This window comes from Myotis lucifugus, unplaced genomic scaffold, assembly GCF_000147115.1.
Source record: "Myotis lucifugus unplaced genomic scaffold, Myoluc2.0 scaffold_4, whole genome shotgun sequence".
Lineage (NCBI taxonomy): Eukaryota > Metazoa > Chordata > Mammalia > Chiroptera > Vespertilionidae > Myotis > Myotis lucifugus.
Window position 1 is genome coordinate 911,924 of NW_005871052.1, and position 19,824 is coordinate 931,747.

General features: G+C 41.4%; 1 protein-coding gene and 2 pseudogenes across 1 annotated transcript in view; 1 reads left to right on the forward strand and 2 right to left on the reverse strand.

Moving 5' to 3' along the window:
* CHM (CHM, Rab escort protein 1) overlaps positions 1-19,824 on the forward strand; it is a 245,439-nt gene that overhangs the window by 57,343 nt on the left and 168,272 nt on the right. The gene's annotated exons all lie outside the window — the stretch shown is intronic.
* On the reverse strand, positions 11,723-11,866 carry LOC111823069 (annotated as a pseudogene).
* LOC102437646 lies at positions 14,068-18,503 on the reverse strand (annotated as a pseudogene).

The window sequence follows — 19,824 nt, forward strand, 5'->3', positions numbered from 1 at the left end:
TTTTTTAAAGCTGTCATGTTCTTTCCTTGTGTTTCAATTCATTCTTTTATTTTTTCTGAACATGTGAAGTATTTATCACATTTTCTATTATGTGAAGTAATTGGAGATTTAATACTACTGTTCTTTTCTCTACAGCTTCAGGCTCAGTGTTTTTCCTTTTTTCTCCTTTAAAATATTCAATTTCAAATGTTTTATGGGGATTTATTTATGGGAATTCTGTGTAACCTGGTTAAGGGGGTATGTTCCTCCTAAATGTTTTTATTTTTTTTATTTTTGATTCTATTACAGGTGTTCCCCACCTCTCCTTTGCCTCCTTCTACCCTGCTTCCGCTCCCACCCTGGCCTTCACCACATTATACTGTCTGTGTCCATGGATTTTGCATTTATGCATATATATTCTTTGGTTTATCTCTTACTCCCTCTGTTTCCCTCCTTTTGCCTGGTCATCCAGTGCTATTATTGACTGTTACTTTCCCATTGCTGCTGTAACAAATTACTACAAATATAATAATTTTTATAAAAACACAAATTCATTTCTTTACAATTCTGCAGGTCAGAATTACGGAATGAATCTTATGGGACTGAATCATGGTGTAGGCCAGGCAATTCTGTTTTTCTTCAGGAGGTTTCCGGGAAGACTCAATTTTCTTGTCTTTTCTAGCTTCTAGAAGCCACCTGCATTCCTTGGCTCATGGACCTTTATCCATCTTTAAGTGCATGACTTCAACATTTGTCATGCCACCTAATTTTTCTGCCTTTGACCTTCTTGCCTCCCTGTTATAAGGAACCTTGGTTTTATATGGGGGCTCACCTGGAAAATCCACATCTAGGATATTCTTCCTATTGTAGGATCCTTAACTTATTCACATTAGTAAAGTCTCTTTTGCATGGAAGATATCATATTCATAGCTTCTGGGGATTATTTAGGACATGGCATCTTTGGAGAACCGTTATTCTATCTACAGTCCTGGACCAAAGCAATTTTATGTTAATTTCTCAGCTTGTTCCTGATTTATGCACATATTATATACATGAGAGCACCATAATCACCTGTGGTTCAGCTATGCAGTTATAAATTATCAGATAAATTTCCCCTCCTACCTGCATACTCTTGTTTCAGCCGCATACCACCATTACCCTCTCTGAATATACAACATGCTCATTTCTTGATGCTTTTTTTTCATGCTGGCCTCTATTCTATGTGAACAATTCTTACTCCTCCTTTGGGACATAGCTAAAATATTGCTTTTTAGTGAAATCTTCCTTGATAATTCCAGTGCTATTTATTTTTCATTTTGTCTGTACTTTGAAGTATTCTGAATATAACATTTTCACACAGTTTTATTATTGTTTATAAATCTATAGGCCCTGTTAGACTCTTATAATCAGGAATCTTGTCTTAGTCATCTTTATATCCCTAGTATCTAAGGGTTCCTGGCATACAGCAGTCCCTACATAAATACTTGATAAATATATAAATGCTAGGAATCTTTATATATGCCAACCCACTGTTTTGGTGATCGGAATGTCGAATTGCCTCACACATACTCAAGGCAGCATTGGTCCTTGCCAATCTGCAGATGGTAAATTCATGGTAGTTTAGAAGGGAGTCGCCTGTTGATGAGAAAATTGAGGTTTGCCCAGGCTCAAACAAGCAGATGACTAGGACCAAAACTCAAAAAATTTTATGCTTATTCCAAACATTCTTTGAAATATACCTCACTTGTTGTTTATGATGATTTGAGCTACTGCACTAATTCTAATTTGTAGACACAGTACAAAATCATTACCTTATATTTTTTCTTATTTCTCAATTAAGTTCTATTGTCGATGATGTTAGAACTGTGCTTCTCCAACTGTAGTGGTGTTCTGGCACTTGGTGGGGTGGTGGTGGAATATGAAGCCAAAGGATAAAGAGTGATATGTAAATTTTATAAACATTATAATGCATTAAATGCACTAAAACATTAAAAATATTTGAACAAATTTTAGACTTACATTAGAGTTATAAAATTAGTACAGAGAGTTTCTGTATATAATTTATTGAGCTTTCCCTAATGCTAATATCTTATGTAGGCATAGTACAATGATCGAAACTCAGAAATGAGTATTGGTGGAATAATGACCACTACACTACAGACCTAATTTGAATTTTACTAAATGTTTGTTTGTTTTTTAATCCTTATCAGAGGACATGCTTAGAGAGAGGAAGGGAGAGAGAGAGAGGGAGAGAGAAAGGGAAGGAAGGAGGGAAGGAGGGAGAGAAAGAGAGAGGGGCAGAAAGGGAGATAGAGAAACATCTATGTGAGACAGAAACATTGATTGGTTGCCTCCACTACACCCCCTCCACCAGGGATCGAACCTGCAATCCATGTATGTGCCCTGACTGGGAATGAAACCGGCAACCTTTCTGTGCATAAGGCGATATTCAACCAAATAAGCCACTCCAGCCAGGCAATAATGTTCTTTATTTGTCCCAGGATCTGGTTCAGGATCCCACATTGCATTTAGTTCTTAATAGTCTCAAATTATCCCTTGTGAGGTACACTGATGTTTGCCTAATGGTGATTTTTTTATGTTCCTCTTTCCATCTTCATTTCTTTATTACAAATTTTTGTAAAGAGCTGTTTCTTCTCTCCTATTTATGAACTTATACAATTATGTATATCAGTATGGGTTCTTGGATATTTATTTTATTTTGTGGGTTGTAATCTAGTACTACCATTTAAAAATTTTTTTTAATTGTTCCAACTTTGGTGATTTTGTGTTCCTTCCATTATGTTCTTACTAGTGGCCTGGTGCACAAATTTGTGCACATTGAAAGGAAATTAATTAGAAGAAATATTTTAATATCGCTATTAGCCCTTTCTCGAGTGTCAACCAAATTCATGATCAACAATGACAGATTGAAACACACGTGTGCAATTGGCACCAGCGATAGCTTTATATGTATCGTGAATGCGTTAGTCAACTTAGCCTTTAATAGATATAGAATAAACTTGCTTAATTAGACCTTTTTTCTGATTAAGCTACACTTTTTCCAGCCCAGTGAAGCACCCCAACTTCTCTTTCAGGTAATTGTCAGCAACACAGCAGTAAATATCAATACGAAGCAGATTATTATTGTAGATCATGCAGGGAGAACAAAATGGTAAAATATTGAACTACAGCAGTGTTTGACTATATTCTGCACAGTGAGAAAACCTGAAGTCATTTTCAAGGTCCACTGTTTCTTACTTCTTTTCAGTTGGGTCAAGTTTCTAAGCTTTCTAATTCTCCGTTTCCCAGCTAATGAAAAGAAAATAGGATTCCACCGTGTCTCCTACCTACCTACTTCAGGATTTATGTGAGGATCAAATGAGCTGAGGCACAGGGAAAAAAGCTTCACAGACATTTGGTTAAAGTGTAAAATGTTTCCACCTGGCTATAAAGCAAGTCCTATTCCTGGGCTGAAGAAACTGCAAGGAGGCTAGTCGCTAGGGAGAGGAAGCTGGGCATTGCTATGTGACATTATTACCCGGGTGGACACTTAGCATATTAGCCTTTTATATATATATATTCTTGTAAAATGTCCCATCCTTTTTTGTGCACTTCCCTACTTTATGACACTACAAGATGTTCCAGAATCATATTATATTTTCCCCGCTCTAGCCCTAGAATCAACCACTTATAAAGGAGCCCTCTCTCCATGTATTTGAGAATGGTATTTAGAAACTAAGTTCTAAGCACTATATGTGCTCATTCCTACTGGAGTGTTATTGCTTCTAGGCCTTCTCAGTGTAGAGAACTAGTCAATATATTCATGTATATTAAGTCGCTCATACATTCACATCTATAAGGGTGTCCCAAAATTGTGTACACATTTTAACAGGTGATAACTCACTTAATTTTGAAAATTAACTGTATGTTAATAAACACTGACCTTATTATCATGTAAAGTTTTTTGGGACAGCCTGTATTTCTTTGATTTCTGTGTGTGTTTGTGTGTGTGTGTGTGTGTGTGTGTGTGTGTGTGTGTTTCCATGAATCCATACTGATACCTCCAATTAAACTGAGAACATTTAAAAATGGATATATAATGGAGTAAGATGAAAAATTTGCCACTTTTTAAAAAGATAAAACATGAAATTTTTATAATCTTTTTTGCTTATGTAAGACTACTGTAAGCTATCCCCTGACATAAGCATTCTCTTAAGCTATGAAAGCTGCTTTGAAGGAAATACTAAGAAGTATCATGTAGTGATAACTTTATCTGTTTTGAGATGCTTGGTACATAGGTGCTCAGTAAAAACTTTTTGGATAAATGACTTAGTGTAAGAATCTATGACTATGAAGGGGCCAGGAACTTATGTCATTCTGTGATTATGGTCAGAATTTGCCAAATTGACCATTTGGAGCATTAGAGATAAAGTAAATTAGCTCTTGCAATTCACCACAGCTGGAACAATACAGCACATATCCTAGCATTATCTTGAAACATGAACCTTGTCTGTCACCTAGCAGGACACTATCTGTGGGTAGACACTTCATAAATGCTACTTGCTGGTAGTATCGGGTTCAGGAAAGCTTACTTTTCCTTTCTTATGAATAGGATAAGAAAGTTTCCATATGTATTTGGTTTGTTTTTCAGTTTTCAGATGATCCAGTTTTGAAAAGATTTTTCCAGTCATGGAGAATGAAAACTGCTCACTGTTTTCTTTAATGTTTTAAAACAATCTATGGTACAGTGAGGATTATACTCTAGACAAGGGATTGGCAAACTGGTCCACAGACCAGGTGCCTGTTTTTGTGAATAAAGTATTGAAACACAACTATGCGCATTCATGTATGTATTGTCTACTTTTGTTATATAGTGGCAGAGTTGAATAGTTATGACAAAGACCATATAGCTTACAAAACCTAAAATATTTGTCAGGCCCTTTACAAAAAAAGTTTGCTGACTCCTGCTCTAGAAAATACTTTTAGCCCATATACATATATACTTCTTTAATGATTCTGTACAATAGCTGTCTTCTATATTTATTAAGGGATAATGCCAAAAATAGGATCAGAGAAGAAATAATGATTTTAATTCTAAAATTCATTAAAATCTTCTTAGGTTTTTTTTTATTGTAACAGTAATATATCTGCACTACGTCATGAGGAGAAAAATAAGAAAGCATACATACTGCTGTTACTTGTTACTATTTATATATGCAGTGAACATTAGTTAATGACTTTTTTCTTTGCCATGCTACATTAGTTAGAATGAAAGAATGAAGGGCTGTAATAAAGAGACCCAAAATACAGTGGCTTGAAGAACAGTTACTAAAAATAGTCTGTGACTAAAACAAATATAAAGAGTGGACCACTAATAGGGGGACAGTTCTGCTCCATGGGGACTCAGACTTCCTCGCTCTCATTTCCTTACTACCTGGTAAGGTATTTACGTATTGTTTGCATGGTCTAAACTGGGTCATAGGTTTGCACAGATTCAGCTTTGAGGAAGGAGACAAGCCTTTGTCTTTTTAAGGCCTAGGCCTGGAAAGGCATATGTCACTTATGCTCATATTCCCTGGACCAAGACTTAGTCATATATCCACAAATCCTAATATATAAAAACCCTGGGTCTGACATAATCGGAGGCTCGACCAACCGGAATTCAGTCCTGCAGTCAGTCCTCCAGGCCTCCACCAGGGCTGCTAATCAGCCCCGCCTTTCTGATCAGGCCCCGTTGATAGGCCCAGAGATGCTTACTGGCATAGAAACCGACCAATCAGAACCAAATCTGGGTGAAGTGTGAGGAGCCAATGGCTGCCTAGGAGGCGGAGCTTTTGACGCTGACTGGCATAGAAACTGACCAATCAGAACCAAATTGGCGGGGGGAGGAGGGCAGTTGGGGGTGAGATCAGGCTGGCAGGGGAGGGCAGTTAGGGGTGATCAGGCAGGCAGAGGCAGTTAGGGGCGATCAGGCTGGCAGGGAAGGGTAGTTGGGGGTGAGATCAAGCTGGCAGAGAAGGGAAGTTGGGGCGATCAGGTTGGCAGGGGAGAGCAGTTGGGGGTGAGATCAGGCCAGTAGGGGAGGGTAGTTGGGGGCAACCAGGCCAGCAGGGGAGGGCAGTTAGATGTGATCAGGCAGGCAGAGGCAGTTGGGGGTGAGATCAGGCCAGCAGGGGAGAGCAGTTGGGGGCGAGATCAGGCTTGCAGGGTAGGGCAGTTAGGAGCAATCAGGCAGGCAGGTAGAGGCAGTTAGGGGCGATTAGGCAGGCAGGCAGAGAGGTTTAGGGGCAAACAAGCAAGCAGGAGGAGGGGTTTAGGGGCAATTCTGGCAGGCAGGCGGAGGGGTTAGGGGCGAGGCAGTTAGGGGTGATCAGGCAGGCAGTTAGGAGCCAGCAGTCCCAGATTGCAAGAGGGATGTCCGACTGCCAGTTTAGGCCCGATACCACAGGCAGTCAGACATCCCCCAAGGGTCCCCGATTGGAGAGGGTGCAGAGTGGGCTGAGGGAATGTCACCCCTCCGTGCACGAATTTCGTGCACCGGGCCATTAATAGTTATATAGTTATACTAGAGGCTCAGTGCACGAAATTTGTGCACTTGGGGGGGGGGTCCTTCAGCCCACCCTGCTCCCTCTTGCTGTCTGAAAGCCCTGCGATTAATCGCCCCACAAAGGGAGCCCCCTCCCCCCACTGCAGCCAGCTGGATAGCCTTGGCCTCTCTCTTTGGAGCGATCGCAGAGCTCCCCAGCCAGTGGCCTGGGCCTCCCTCTGTGGGGCGATGCGGGGGGGGGGGGCCCGACCAATCGCATCGCACCCGCCTTGGCAGCAGCAGTCAGTGCTGGGTTGCCGCAGCACCCGTGACCCAGGAGGGACCGAGAGGTCAGCAGTTCAGCCTGCTAGCCAGTCCCCACCCACCCAAGCCTGCTGCGTGTGCAGCCTAGTGTTCGGTCGTACTGGGCGTTACAGACCCTGGCTCTTTATATATTAGGATGGAGGCATGACACCCATTCCTACCTTGATGGCTAGTTGAGGGAGAAGGGGAGATTTTGGTAGACAGGTAGTAATTTCTGCTGTAGTTACATAAACTTTCTTACATAAGATCTTTTTTTTTTTTTTGCTTAAACATTTTAACATGTAAAAATACGATTTTTAAATTGTAATTTTTTTTTATCTGAATACGCTAAAATTTACGTAACCAGTTATCTACTGCTGTATTTAAAGGTGTTTCCAATTTCCTTTTGTAAACAAAATATGGACTCCCATATGCATATGGCTTTTATTTACTAATATTTTGGTAACAAAAAGTTATTGTCTCAAATTTTTACCATTTTTGTATATTTGTAAAATGGTCTTAAGATCTTTTCTCTAATTTAAATTGTCACAAAGACAGCTTGACGTATTGAGCTTGTATAACTTCTATGCCTCAATAAAACTAAATGTAATGGTAAGGAACTAGGTACAATTCATTTTTTTTGCAGGACAGTTTATGTACTTAGCTAGTAGAATAGTGACCTGAACTTAACATTTCATCCTGACAAACTGTTGAGTAGTATTATTTTTCTTACTTTGATTAAAGTATTTCTTATATTAAAACATTAAATATTAAATGAGACAAAAGCTATAAGACTTACAGAAGGCAAAAATGCACTTTTAGTATTGTATGTATATGTGTTGCATTCATGACTTTGTGAAAATAACTTAGTACTTTACTGCCACTGTTTACATTTCTATACCATTTAAATGTTGATGGTAAATGGTTCTGAAGTGGCCCATTATGAAATACTAAATACAGTCTCTCTTGATTTATAAACACTATCCAAGCATCATCACTACCAACAGCAGCTAATCTTATTTAAAATAGTAACTTCATTGCTTTGTTGTCATAAATTTCTGTAGACAGATTTTAAACTAAAGTTAACTTCTGCCATATTGTAATTGAAGGAACTCTATTTTTGTGTGCCAGCATTCTGTCTCAATAAATGTAAAATCTGTGGTTCTTTTCAGAGAACTACATTTACTGTAGATATTAATGAGCTGTTGACATGTGAAATTTCAAGAATAGATGTTGTGATTTAGAAAAGCAATTCGCAATTCAAAATATAGCAATTGACATTTATTTTATACTTGAGTTGCTAAAGCGACAAGCACAAGAATAAAAGTTTACAATTGAACAGAATCTCTTTCTATCAATAATTGTTTGTCTACATAGCCTGAGTTAATCTTTTATCTTAATCATATGAATTATTGCTTTGTTTCCTTGTTTTTCCTAACAGTCTTCACTTTCTATAACTGCTTCACATACAGATAGAAATTAAACTAAATAAATTGGAAACAATGCTGTTGCCTCACTGAATTGATTTAAATTCATTTTCTAGAGTCCTTTTAAAACAGAGAGTACTCAATGATTGAGTTTTTTAAGTTTAATAAGTATTTTGTGGATTTATGATGGCACAAATGAATATCATAAAAATAGCTGTTGATCTTTACAATACAATACAATCTTATACAATAACCATATTATTATTTCTAAAATACAATCTTATACAATAACCATATTATTATTTCTAAAGTTGGAAACATTTACCAAACTTTAATAACTTGACCAAAGAAGCATGTTATTCCAAACTAGAGGTCCGGTGCACAAAAATTTGTGCACTTGGGGGGGTGTCCTGTGCCCTCTCACAGTCTGGGACCCCTTGGGGGATGTTCACCTGCTGGCTTAGGCCCGATCCCCGGGGGATCGGCCTAAGCTGGCAGTCAGACATCGCTCTGGCTGCCCGGGAGCCCTTGGGGGATGTCCACTTGCCAGCGGGGAGCAGACCTAAGCTGCAGTCGGACATCCTTAGCGCTGCTGAGGAGGCGGGAGAGGCTCCCACCACCACCGCTGTGCTGGCAGCCGTCAGCCTGGCTTGTCGCTGAGCAGAGTTCCACCTGTGTTTTTTTAATAACAAAGTCAAAATTCTCAGGTTCACAGAAACTAATATATCTTATGGTCACCTTATTAAGGAAGCATTTCTTTTACTCTACTTTGAAGAAGGTGGTTTTATTTGGTTTCACAAAATGAAAATGTTCCCTCCACCTCAAAAATATAAAATGTACTACAATTTTTCTTCTACCAAATTTAACAAACATGAATATTTAACAAACATGAATTTTGCAGCAATAATGTATAGAGCTGCACAAATGATTCTATAAAAACATTAAAAGCATTGATAATAGTATAGAAGTGGCATTAAAATGAAATACACTTTTGACCCTATTTATATAATAAAAGCTAATATGCAAATTGACCAAAGGGCAGAACGACTGGTCGCTATGATGCGCACTGATCACCAGGGGGCAGACACTCAATTCAGGAGCTGCCCCCTGCTGGTCAGTGTGCTCCCACAGGGGGAGCGCCGCTCAGCCAGAAGCCGGGCTCACTGCTGGCAAGTGCAGCGGCGGTGTGGGAGTCTCTCCTGCCTCTGCGGCAGTGCTAAGGATGTCCAACTGATGGAGAGCGTGCCTAAGCCGTCAGTCAGATATCCCCCAAGGGCTCCCAGACTGCTGAAGGACACCCCCCAAGTGCATGGATTTCGTGCAATGGGCCTCTAGTTACACTACCATTTTACAGGCAGGTCCAAGATACACTGCAAACAAAGGGTACATGTTTTTATAAACAAAAGGTCTCAAAAGAACATTTTAAACAATTCAAATATCTTAGGATATTTAGCCTTAAGGAAAAATTCAAGTTGAGGATGCATACATCTTCATATATGCATTAAACTCTGATGATGCCATTCAAAATAATGGTTTGATGTATTTTTATTAATACCCAATAAATGCACTTCTAATACTCAAGACTAAAAACCTTCACATCTTTATTTATTTATTTATTTATTTATTTATTTTATTTTTAAAATCTTTATTGAAAGTACTAGAGGCCCGGTGCACAAAAATTTGTGTACACGGGGGGCGCCCTCAGCCCGGCCCGTACCCTCTAGCAGTCTGGGATTCCTTGGGGGATGTCCCCAGGGGAGCGGGCCTAAGCTGGCAGTCAGACACATCTCTCTGGCAGCCCGGGAGCCTCCTGGGGATGTCCACTTGCCAGCGGGGAGCAGGACTAAGCTGCAGTCAGACATCCTTAGTGCCACTGAGGAGGCGGGAGAGGCTCCCACCACCACCGCTGTACTGGCAGCCGTCAGCTGGGCTTGTGGCTGAGCAGAGCTCCCCCTGTGGGAGCCCACTGACCACCAAGGGGCAGCTCCTGCATTGAGCATCTGCCCCCTGGTGGTCAGTGTGTGTCATAGTGACCAGTCATTCCCAGTCGTTCTGCTGTTAGGGTCAATTTGCATATTACCTTTTTATTATATAGGACTAGAGGCCCGGTGCACAAAAATTTGTGCACTCGGTGGGGGGGGGGTCCCCCAGCCCAGCCTGTGCCCTCTCGCAGTCTGGGACCCCTCGGGAGATAACGACCTGCTGGCTTAGGCCTGCTCCCGGGTGGCAGAGGGCAGATCATGTGATATTTATCTTTCTCCAACTGTTTTCGTTTAACATAATGCTCTTTAGGTCCATCCATGCTGTTGCTAATGGTAAGAGTTCTTTCTTTTTTACAGCAGTATAGTATTCCATTGTGTAGATGTACCACAGTTTTTTAATTCACTCATCTGCTGATGGGTACTTAGGTTATTTCTAAATGCTGGCTATCGTAAATTGTGCTGCTATGGACATAGGGGTGCATATAGCCTTTCTGATTGGTGTTTCTGTTTTCTTCGGATATATTCCTAGAAGTGGGATTACTGTGTCAAATGGGAGTTCCATTTTTAATTTTTGGAGGAAACCTCATACTGATTTCCATAGTGGCTGCACCAGTCTGCATTCCCACCAGCAGTGCATGAGGGTTCCTTTTTCTCTGCATCCTCGCCACCACTTGTCATTTGTTGATTTGTTGATGATAGCCATTCTGACAGGTGTGAGATGGTACCTCATTGTCGTTTTGATTAGTATCTCTTGATGATTAGTGATTTTGAACATTTTTTTCATGTCTCTTGGCCTTCTGTATGTCCACTTTCGAGAAGTCTCTATTTATGTCCTTTGCCCATTTTTTGATTGGGTTGTTTATCTTCCTTTTGTTAAGTTGTATGAGTTCCCTATAAATTTTAGAGATTAGGCCCTTATTGGATATAACATTGGCAAATATGTTCTCCCATGTAGTGGTCTCTCTTGTTGGTTTATTGATGGTTTCTTTTGCAGTGCAAAAGCTTTTTATTTTAATGTAGTCCAATTGCTTTATTTTTTTGTTAGTTTCCATTGTCCTAGGTCATGGTCGGTAAACTGCAGCTTGCAAGCCACATGCGGCTCTTTGGCCCCTTGAGTGTGGCTCATCCACAAAATACCACGTGTGGACGTGCATGTACAGTGTGATTGAAACTTCGTGGCCCATGTGCAGAAGTCTGTATTTTGTGGAAGAGCCACACTCAAGAAGCCAAAGAGCCGCATGTGGCTCGTGAGCCGCAGTTTGCTGACCACTGTCCTAGGAGATGTGACAGTGAAGATGTTGCTACAAGCTATATCTGATATTTTGCTGCCTTTGGATTCCTCTAAGATTTTTATGGTTTCCCATCCTATGTTTAGGTCTTTTATCCATTTTGAATTATTTTTGTGTATGGTGTTAGTTCGTGGTCTAATTTCATTTTTTTTGCATGTATCTGTTCAATTTTCCCAATACCATTTATTTTATTTTATTTATTTTATTTTTTTCATTTTATGTGCCTCAGGCATGAACCAGCTCTGGCCACCAACACAGGCATCAAGCTAGGTTGAACTAAGGACTGTACATCTGCTTTGCCCCTGATTGATATAAGAACAACACTACCAATCAGGGTCTTCTTGCCCATTGCCAGGGGGTCCAACACCATTTATTGAAGAGACTGTCTTGCCTCCATTGTATGTTCTTGCCTCCTTTGTCAAATATTAATTGAGCATAATGGCTTGGGTTGATTTCTGGGTTCTCTGTTCCATTAGTCTATGTGTCTGTTCTTGTGCCAGTACCAGGCAGTTCTGAGAACAGTGGCTTTGTAATATATCTTGATATCTGGTATTGTGATCCCTCCAACTTCGTTCTTCTTTCTCAGGATTGCTGCAGCTATTTGGCATCTTTTTTTATTCCATATACATTTTTGGAAAATTTGTTTGAGGTCTGTGAAATATGCCGTTTTTATTTTAATGGGGACTGCATTGAATCTGTAGATTGCTTTGGACAGAATGAAGATTTTAATAATGTAGAGTCTACCAATCCATTAACATAGTATATTCTTCCACTTGTTTATATCTTCCTCTATCTCTTTTTTCAGTGTCCTGTAGTTTTCTGAGTACAGATCTTTTACCTACTTAGTTGATTTTATTCCTAGGTATCTTAATTTTTTGTTGCAATGGTAAATGGGATTTTTTTTTTAGGTTCTTTTCCTGTGAGTTATTAATGGTGTATAAAAATGCCATAGATTTCTGGGTGTTCATTTTGTATCCTGCTACGTTGCCAAATTCATTTATTAAATCTAATAGTTTTTTTGATGGAATCTTTAGGGTTTTATATGTATAATATCATGTCATCTGCAAGTAATGAGAGTTTTACTTTGTCTTTTTCAATCTGGATGTGTTTTATTTCTTCTTCTTGTCTGATCACTATGGCTAGCACTTCCAATACTAATGATTATGTCAAACAGGAGTGGTGAAAGTGGACATCCCTGTCTTGATCCTGTTCTTAGGGGAAATGGTTTTAGTTTTTGCCCATTGAGTATGTTGTTGGCTATAGATTTGTCATACAAGGCTTTTATGGTATTATGCTGAGGTATGATCTCTTTATTCCCACTTTGTTGAGAGTTTTTATCAGAAACGGGTGTTGGATTTTATCAAAGGCTTTTTTTTTGCATCAATTAATATGATCATGTAGTTTTTGTCCTTTAATTTGTTTATGTAATGTATCATGTTTATTGATTTGCAGATATTGTACCAGCATTGCATACCTGGAATAAATCCCACTCGGTCATAGTGTATGATCTTTTTAATGTGTTACTGGATACAATTTGCTCATATTTTGTGGAGGATTTTAGCATCTATTAGTATATTCATCAGGGATATTGGCCTGTAATTCTCTTTCTTTGTAGTATCTTTATCTGGTTTTGGAATTAGGGTAATTCCGGCTTCATAGAAAGAGCTTAGAGGTGTTCCTTCTTCTTGAAATTTTGCAATAGTCTGATGAGAATCAGTGTTAGTTCTTTTTGAATGATTGGCAAAACTCCCCTGTGAAGCTGTCCAGACCAGGGCTTTTGTTTGTTGGACGTTTTTTGGTTACTGCTTCAATTCCATTGGTAGTTATTGGCCTATTCAGGTTTTCTGATTCTTCCTAATGGAGTTTTGGAAGATTGTATTTTTCTAGGAATATGTCCATTTCTTCTAGGTTGTCCAGCTTGTTGGAATAGCATTTTTCGTAGTATTTCATTACAATATTTTGTGTTTCTGTGGGGTCAGTTGTTACTTCACTTCTTTCATTTCTGATTTTGTTTATTTGGTTCCTCTCTCTTTGTTCCTTGGTGAGCCTGGCTAGAGGTTCATCAATCTTTTTTATCCTTTCAAAGAACCAGCTCTTGGTTCTATTGATCTTTTGTATTGTTCTTTTGGTCTCTATGTCATTTATTTTTGCTCTAACCTTTATTATTTCCTTCCTTTTACTTACTCTGGACTTTTCTTATTGCTATCTTTCTAGTTATTTAAGTTGCAGGGGAAAGCAGCTTTGTTTTCCAGACATAGCAGCAAGAACAAAGCAAAGGTGGGGCCTGGAAAGTCTGGTCTGGCCATGGGCTCTGGCTGACTAGAATCAACTCTGGGGACCCCTACATCTCTCCCTGTTCCCCCTGAAGCCCAACCTCATCCCAGGTCTGAGTCCTCCCTGAAGTGATTGACAGCAGGAGGGGCTGGGAAGGCGGGTGGCACCGAGATTGGGTCCAGTGCCAGGTCCAGTGGCCAGCAGGAAGCAATTTGTGTAGGACAGTGGAGGCATGTGGCTGGGTGGGGAGCGGCCAGCTCACCACACAAAGCACTTGTGAGTAGGGTTCATGGGCAATGGAAGGCCCAGCCAATCTCCTCAAACTGGGATACACTGCCCAGCACCCTATAGTGCTCAGGTGCGTGCTTGTCGGTCAGCATCTGTAGGTAGATGGACTGTGACCACTGTTTGATGCACCAATTCTGGGCAAAGGCAATGAAGAAGAGCTGGTTGTGTGTGTACTTGAGCTGGTGCAGTGGGTGCTCTGGGCCATGCTCCCACACCCACTTCCGATAAGCATAGTAGGCCAGCTTGAGGGCCCCCCCCCCATATCTGCAATGTTCTCCCAAGTTTGTGCTTCCCATTCACCTGCTGTTTGTAGACAGTGAAGTTGTCACAGAGGTGAACGATGCATTCAGCCTTGTGCAGGAAGTGGCAGTAGGAGGCCTCTGTCCACCAGTGCAGCAGGTGGCCCGTGTGGTCATATTGCCCCCCCCCCCCCCCCCCCGCTTCCTCAGTCGTCATAGCCATGCGTCAGCTTGTGCCTGATGATGGTGCCAATGGGACACCTGCTGCATGTAGTCCATAGTTCAGAGACTGTGGAAAATCAGGGTCATACAGGGTGGGCTGCAGGATACCAGCAAGGAACACCATCTGGTTCTTGTTGGGTAGATAGTAGGCATTGAGTGCTTGTGGAGGAAGCAGCTATATGGACTTGTCCACCTCCTACTGGATCTTCTTGACTGAGAGCTGGATGCTGAAGCAGATGCTGTTTAAGATGTTCTTGCAGTAGGTCTTCTCGTGGACTTCAAACTCATCCTCCTTGTCCACAGCCTCGGGTTTGAGCAGAAAGTCTGGGTAGCCAACCTTCACCATCATGTACTGGAGCTTGACCTGAGCAGCCTCCTTGGTCTCAGCATCCATCCAATTCAGCTCCTCCAGATACTGGCCCAACATATACTTGATGTCTTCCACCACCTGCTGCACCTTGGCTTTGCTGGCAGCTGAGAAGTGTTCATGTACAAAGAGGGCACCAAGAGTCATGCTAAAGTGGCAGTTGGCCTGGCTCAGGCAGACACAGGCCAGCTCCTGGGGCTTGTCACTCTCCTCCATCTCATGCACGAACTCATGCAGAGCCTCTTGAAATGGTGCTGACAGATGCTCACTCAGGACCACCACCATGCTTCACACCAGGTAGTTGTGCAGGATACTTCAGGGTGTGGAGCGGATGGGCTGGGACACCTGCTGCATGTAGTCCATGGCCAGCAACACTACCTCCTTCTCCTCTGAGTAGTCCTCCTGGAAGATCTGGTCCAGCAGCCACTTCCACTGCAGATGGGGAGTGATCTGCAGCTGTCCCAGTGTCACCATGTTGCACGTGGAGCTGACATCTCAATGGAGGTCATCATAATCTGTCTGACACTGTGATGTTGGCCAGCCGCTGCTCCAGTTGCAGGATCTTCTGGACCTTCTGCTCCACAGCATCAGCACCCAGTAGGCTGAGCAGGTGCTCCATGAACAATCAGTAGGCTGCCAGGACCTTCTCACTGTCCTCATCCTGAGCTAACTACAGGGTCCTCTCCGGTAGGGTGAGCCCATCCTGGTCAATGCGGATAACATAGTGTGAGGAGTTCTTGTTGTCCAGGCTAATGGTGAGTGAAAACAGTGCAGCGGTGCTGTACACGCCCTGCACCTTGTACAGCAGCTGGTTGAGGTCCCAATGTGCTAAGGACCCCGGGCACTCGGTGATGCCACCCAGGTCCCAGCCTTCGCAGTCTTCGATGACCTCAAGCATGGGCCTTGGGCCAAGTCTCTCTATCTCATGCATGTTGAGGCACAGACGGAAGAAGGCACACACCTTGCTTCTCGTTCTGCTCACTGATGGCCACGATGGTGCTGTAGGTGAGCTTGTCGTCGGGGATGGTGTGGTGCTGTAACCAGCCACCATACGCGAAGAATAGAAGTCCTGATATGGGTCTATGCTGTTGTCCATGTTGGTGGCCAGGAAGCGGGCAGCTCTTGCGAAGGCCTTGCATTGGGGCAGCTCTCTGAGCAGGCGCCGCTGTCCACCGCACCTGAGCCCAGGTACTGGAGCGCCAGCATGGCATCCGGGATGGCAGCAAATACGAGCCACGACAGCAGGCACAACTCACGCTGGTTTCAGCGTGGCAGCCCCGCCCGAGTCCTGGTGCCCAATGGGAAGCCAGCGGGCAGCGAGGTCCCGTGTGCACCCCCATGCCACACCGGCTCACATACTTAACCTCCTGGAACTTGTAGAGCACAGTCATCGAATATGGGTCCTCCGTGGCACTGCCAGAGCCACCTCGCAGCCCTTGGCGATCTCCGCTACAGGATGCACCGGGACGCTGGCCTTCGGTCTGGCCTCCACATGCCCTCCCAGGCCGCAACTACAGGAAGGGTAGATACAGGCTTAGAGGGGCACTGGGGCCTGACTGAAGGGGTGGAGGGGTGGGTCCAGAGGCTGGAGATCACCGGACTCCCCAACAGCGAGCAGGCCTTGTGCGTGGTCTCCCCATCATATGTGCACCTGGGCTGAGCGAGAACAGAATGGGTTGAGCCCGTGACCAAGCCCGAGCCGCAGCCTGACCAGAGCCGGAGTGGGGCGGGCTGTCATTCTCTCCATGTGCCCACTGCCTCCTCTCTGTTAGTTTTTGAGGTAGGCCTGTAGTGATATTAACTTCCCTCTCAGGACAGCTTTCATTGTGTCCCACAGATTTTGGATTGTCTTGTTTTCATTTTCGTTTGTTTCCAGAATGTTGTTTTTTTTTCTTCTTTGATCTCTTTGGTAACCCATCCATTGTTTAATAGCATGCTATTTAGCCTCCAAGTGTTTGATTGTTTTTATTGTAGTTGATTTCTAATTTTATGGCATTTTGGTCTGAGAAGATGCTAGATATGATTTCAATCTTCTTGAATTTGGAGAGACTTTGCCTGTGTCCTAATATGTGGTCTATTTTTGAAAATGTCCCATGTGCACTTGAGAAGAATGTATATTCTGTAGCTTTGGGTGGAATTTTCTGAAGGTGTCAATTGATCCCATCTGGTCTAGTGAGTTCTTTTGGATTCTTTGCTAATTTTTTGTCTAGATAATTTATCCAATGCTGTAAATGGGGTATTAAAGTCCCCTACTATGATTGTGTTGTTGTTGATCTCTCCCTTGATATCTTCCTGAAGTTTTTTGATATATTTGGGTGCTCCTATATTGGGTGCATATATGTTTACCAGAGTCATATCCTCTTGTTGAATTGATCCCTTTTAGTATTATGAAATGGCCTTTCTTATCTCTTGACCTTCACATTGAGGTCAATTTTTTCAGATATAAGTATTGCTACACCAGCTTTATTTTTTTCATTTCCCTTTGCCTGAAAAAATTTTTCCATCCCTTCACTTTCAGTCTGTGTGAGTTCTTTGTTCTGAGATGCGACTCCTATAGACAGCTTATCTATGGGTGATGTTTTCTTATCCATTCAGCTATCCTAGGTCTTTTTGATTGGATCATTTAATCCAGTGGTTCTCAACCTTGGCTGCACATTAGAATCACCTGGGAATCTTTAAAATCCTGATTTCTGGGCCTCATCCTCCGGAAATTCTGTTTCTTTATTATGGGGTGGGGCCACAACATTAGTACAAAGAAACAGAATTTCCGGAGGATGAGGCCCAGAAATCAGGATTTTAAAAAAGATTCCCAGGTGATTCTAATGTGCAGCCAAGTTTGAGAACCACTGATTTAATCCATTTACGTTTAAGGTTATTATTGATCGGTACTTGTTTGTTGCCATTCTTATTTTTTATGCCTGTATTCCTTCTTCCCTTTTTTTTTTTTTCTTTTTACAACATTCCCTTTAGCATTTCTTGTTGCTGGCTTGGTTGTAATAAATTCCCTTAGTCTTTTTTTTTTTTTTTTTTATGTCTGCGGAGTTCCTGATTTCCCCTTCAATTTTGCATGATAGCCTTGCTGGATCCTTGGATTCAGTCCCTTTCTTTGCATCACTTTGTATACCTCATCCCATCCCTTATGGCCTGATATGTTTCTGTTTAGAAATCAGTTGGTAGTCTAATGGGAGATCCCTTGTAGGTTACTTTCTGTCTTTCTCTGGCAGCCTTTAAGATTCTTACTTTGTTGTTGATTTTTGCCAATTTTATTACAGTGTGTCTTGGTGTCGGTTTTTTTGGGTTCATCTTGTTTGGGACTCTGTGTGCTTCTTGGACTTGTGTGACTTTTTTCTTCCCTAAAGTCAGGGAAGTTACTGTCATTATTTTTTCAAACAGGTTTTCTATTTCTTGCTCAGCTTCCTCTCCTCTGCTACCCCTATTGTGCAGATATTGTTTTGTTTTGTGTTGTTCCAAAGCTCCCTTAGACTCTCTTCCTGCTTTTAATTTATTTTTCCAATTGTTGCTCCGCTTGGGTGTTTTTTTCTACTGTGTCTTCTAACTCACTGATTTTGTCCTCATCTTCTTCTAGTTTACTATTGAAACCTTCCATTATGTTCTTTTTTAAAGCTATGTCATTCTTCATTTCCTCTTGATTCTTACATATGTTGATGAATTTTCTGTCAAGCCTTTTGAGCATCCGTATAACCATTATTCTGAATTCTTTCTCTGACAAAATGCTTGCCTCTGTTTTATTTATCTCCTTTTCTGGTGATTCCTCCTTTTCTTTCATATGGGGTTTGTTTCTTTGTCTTCCCATTTTTACTGATTCTTTGAGATTGTTTCTATGTATTAGATCAAACTGCTATGCCACCCAGATTTTTTGGATTTGTCTTATGTAGTAGATGTTTTGTTGGATCCAGTGGTACAGTCTCTCAGGTTTTCTGGCCTGGGTATTCTAGGGAAGCCCCCTACTTGAGATATTTGTGTTTTCTTAATGTAGTTGGGTCTGGAAATGTTATTGTCCTTTTCGTGGATAGAGTCTTCTCTCGGGGTGTCTGGTTATGTGGTTCGCTTTTTACCACATCGTGCCAACCACTGTGGAGGTGCTGAATGAACAGCACAAAATAAAACATGGCACAACACTACACAAAAGGAACAGATCATGAATGCACACAAGATACCTATAACCCCAATAAAAGGACCACTAGAGAAAAGAGAACTAAGAGAGAGAAAAGAGAGCAAAAATGATAGCAAGAAATGGTTACAAGAAAAGAAAAAGAAAAAAGGAAAAAAGAAAGAATATGGGGAGATAACACAGTAAAACAAACAATTAAACCAAAAAAACCACAAAAAATCCACCCAGAAAAGGGGTGGTGGTCAGAATCTGTAGAGGCAGAGCTTAAATACAGAAAATAAGGTTAAGGAATTTGATGAATAGTGGAAGGAACACTGTTTAGTATAGAAGAGGTGAAAAAGAATGAGTGGATAAGAAGAAAACATATTTATTTATTTATTGAAAAGGATAATATAGGGGAAAGCAGATAGGCCTGAATTTAGGAAGTGAAACTAATTAAAAAATTAGAAGAAAAGAGCAAGAGAGGAGAGGGAAAAAATTGAGTAGCAAAGAAAGAGAAAAGAGAAGGGAGAATGGAGTAGGAGTACAGAAGAGGAAATTTTTTATATGAATAAGCCAACTGAAACTACAGTAATAATAAGACATCAATAAAGCAGATCAAGATGATCAATTTTTAACAAGGGGTAAAAAGAAAGGAAAGAGAAAACCTAAGGCAGGGATAGGAGAAGAAAAACAGGATGAAAAAGGGAGAAGTGGAGGAGAAACTAAGATGGCGGCATAGGTTAACGCCGGAGTTTGCTGCCTCGAACAACCACTTCAAAAATACAACTAAAAGACGAAACGGACATCATCCAGA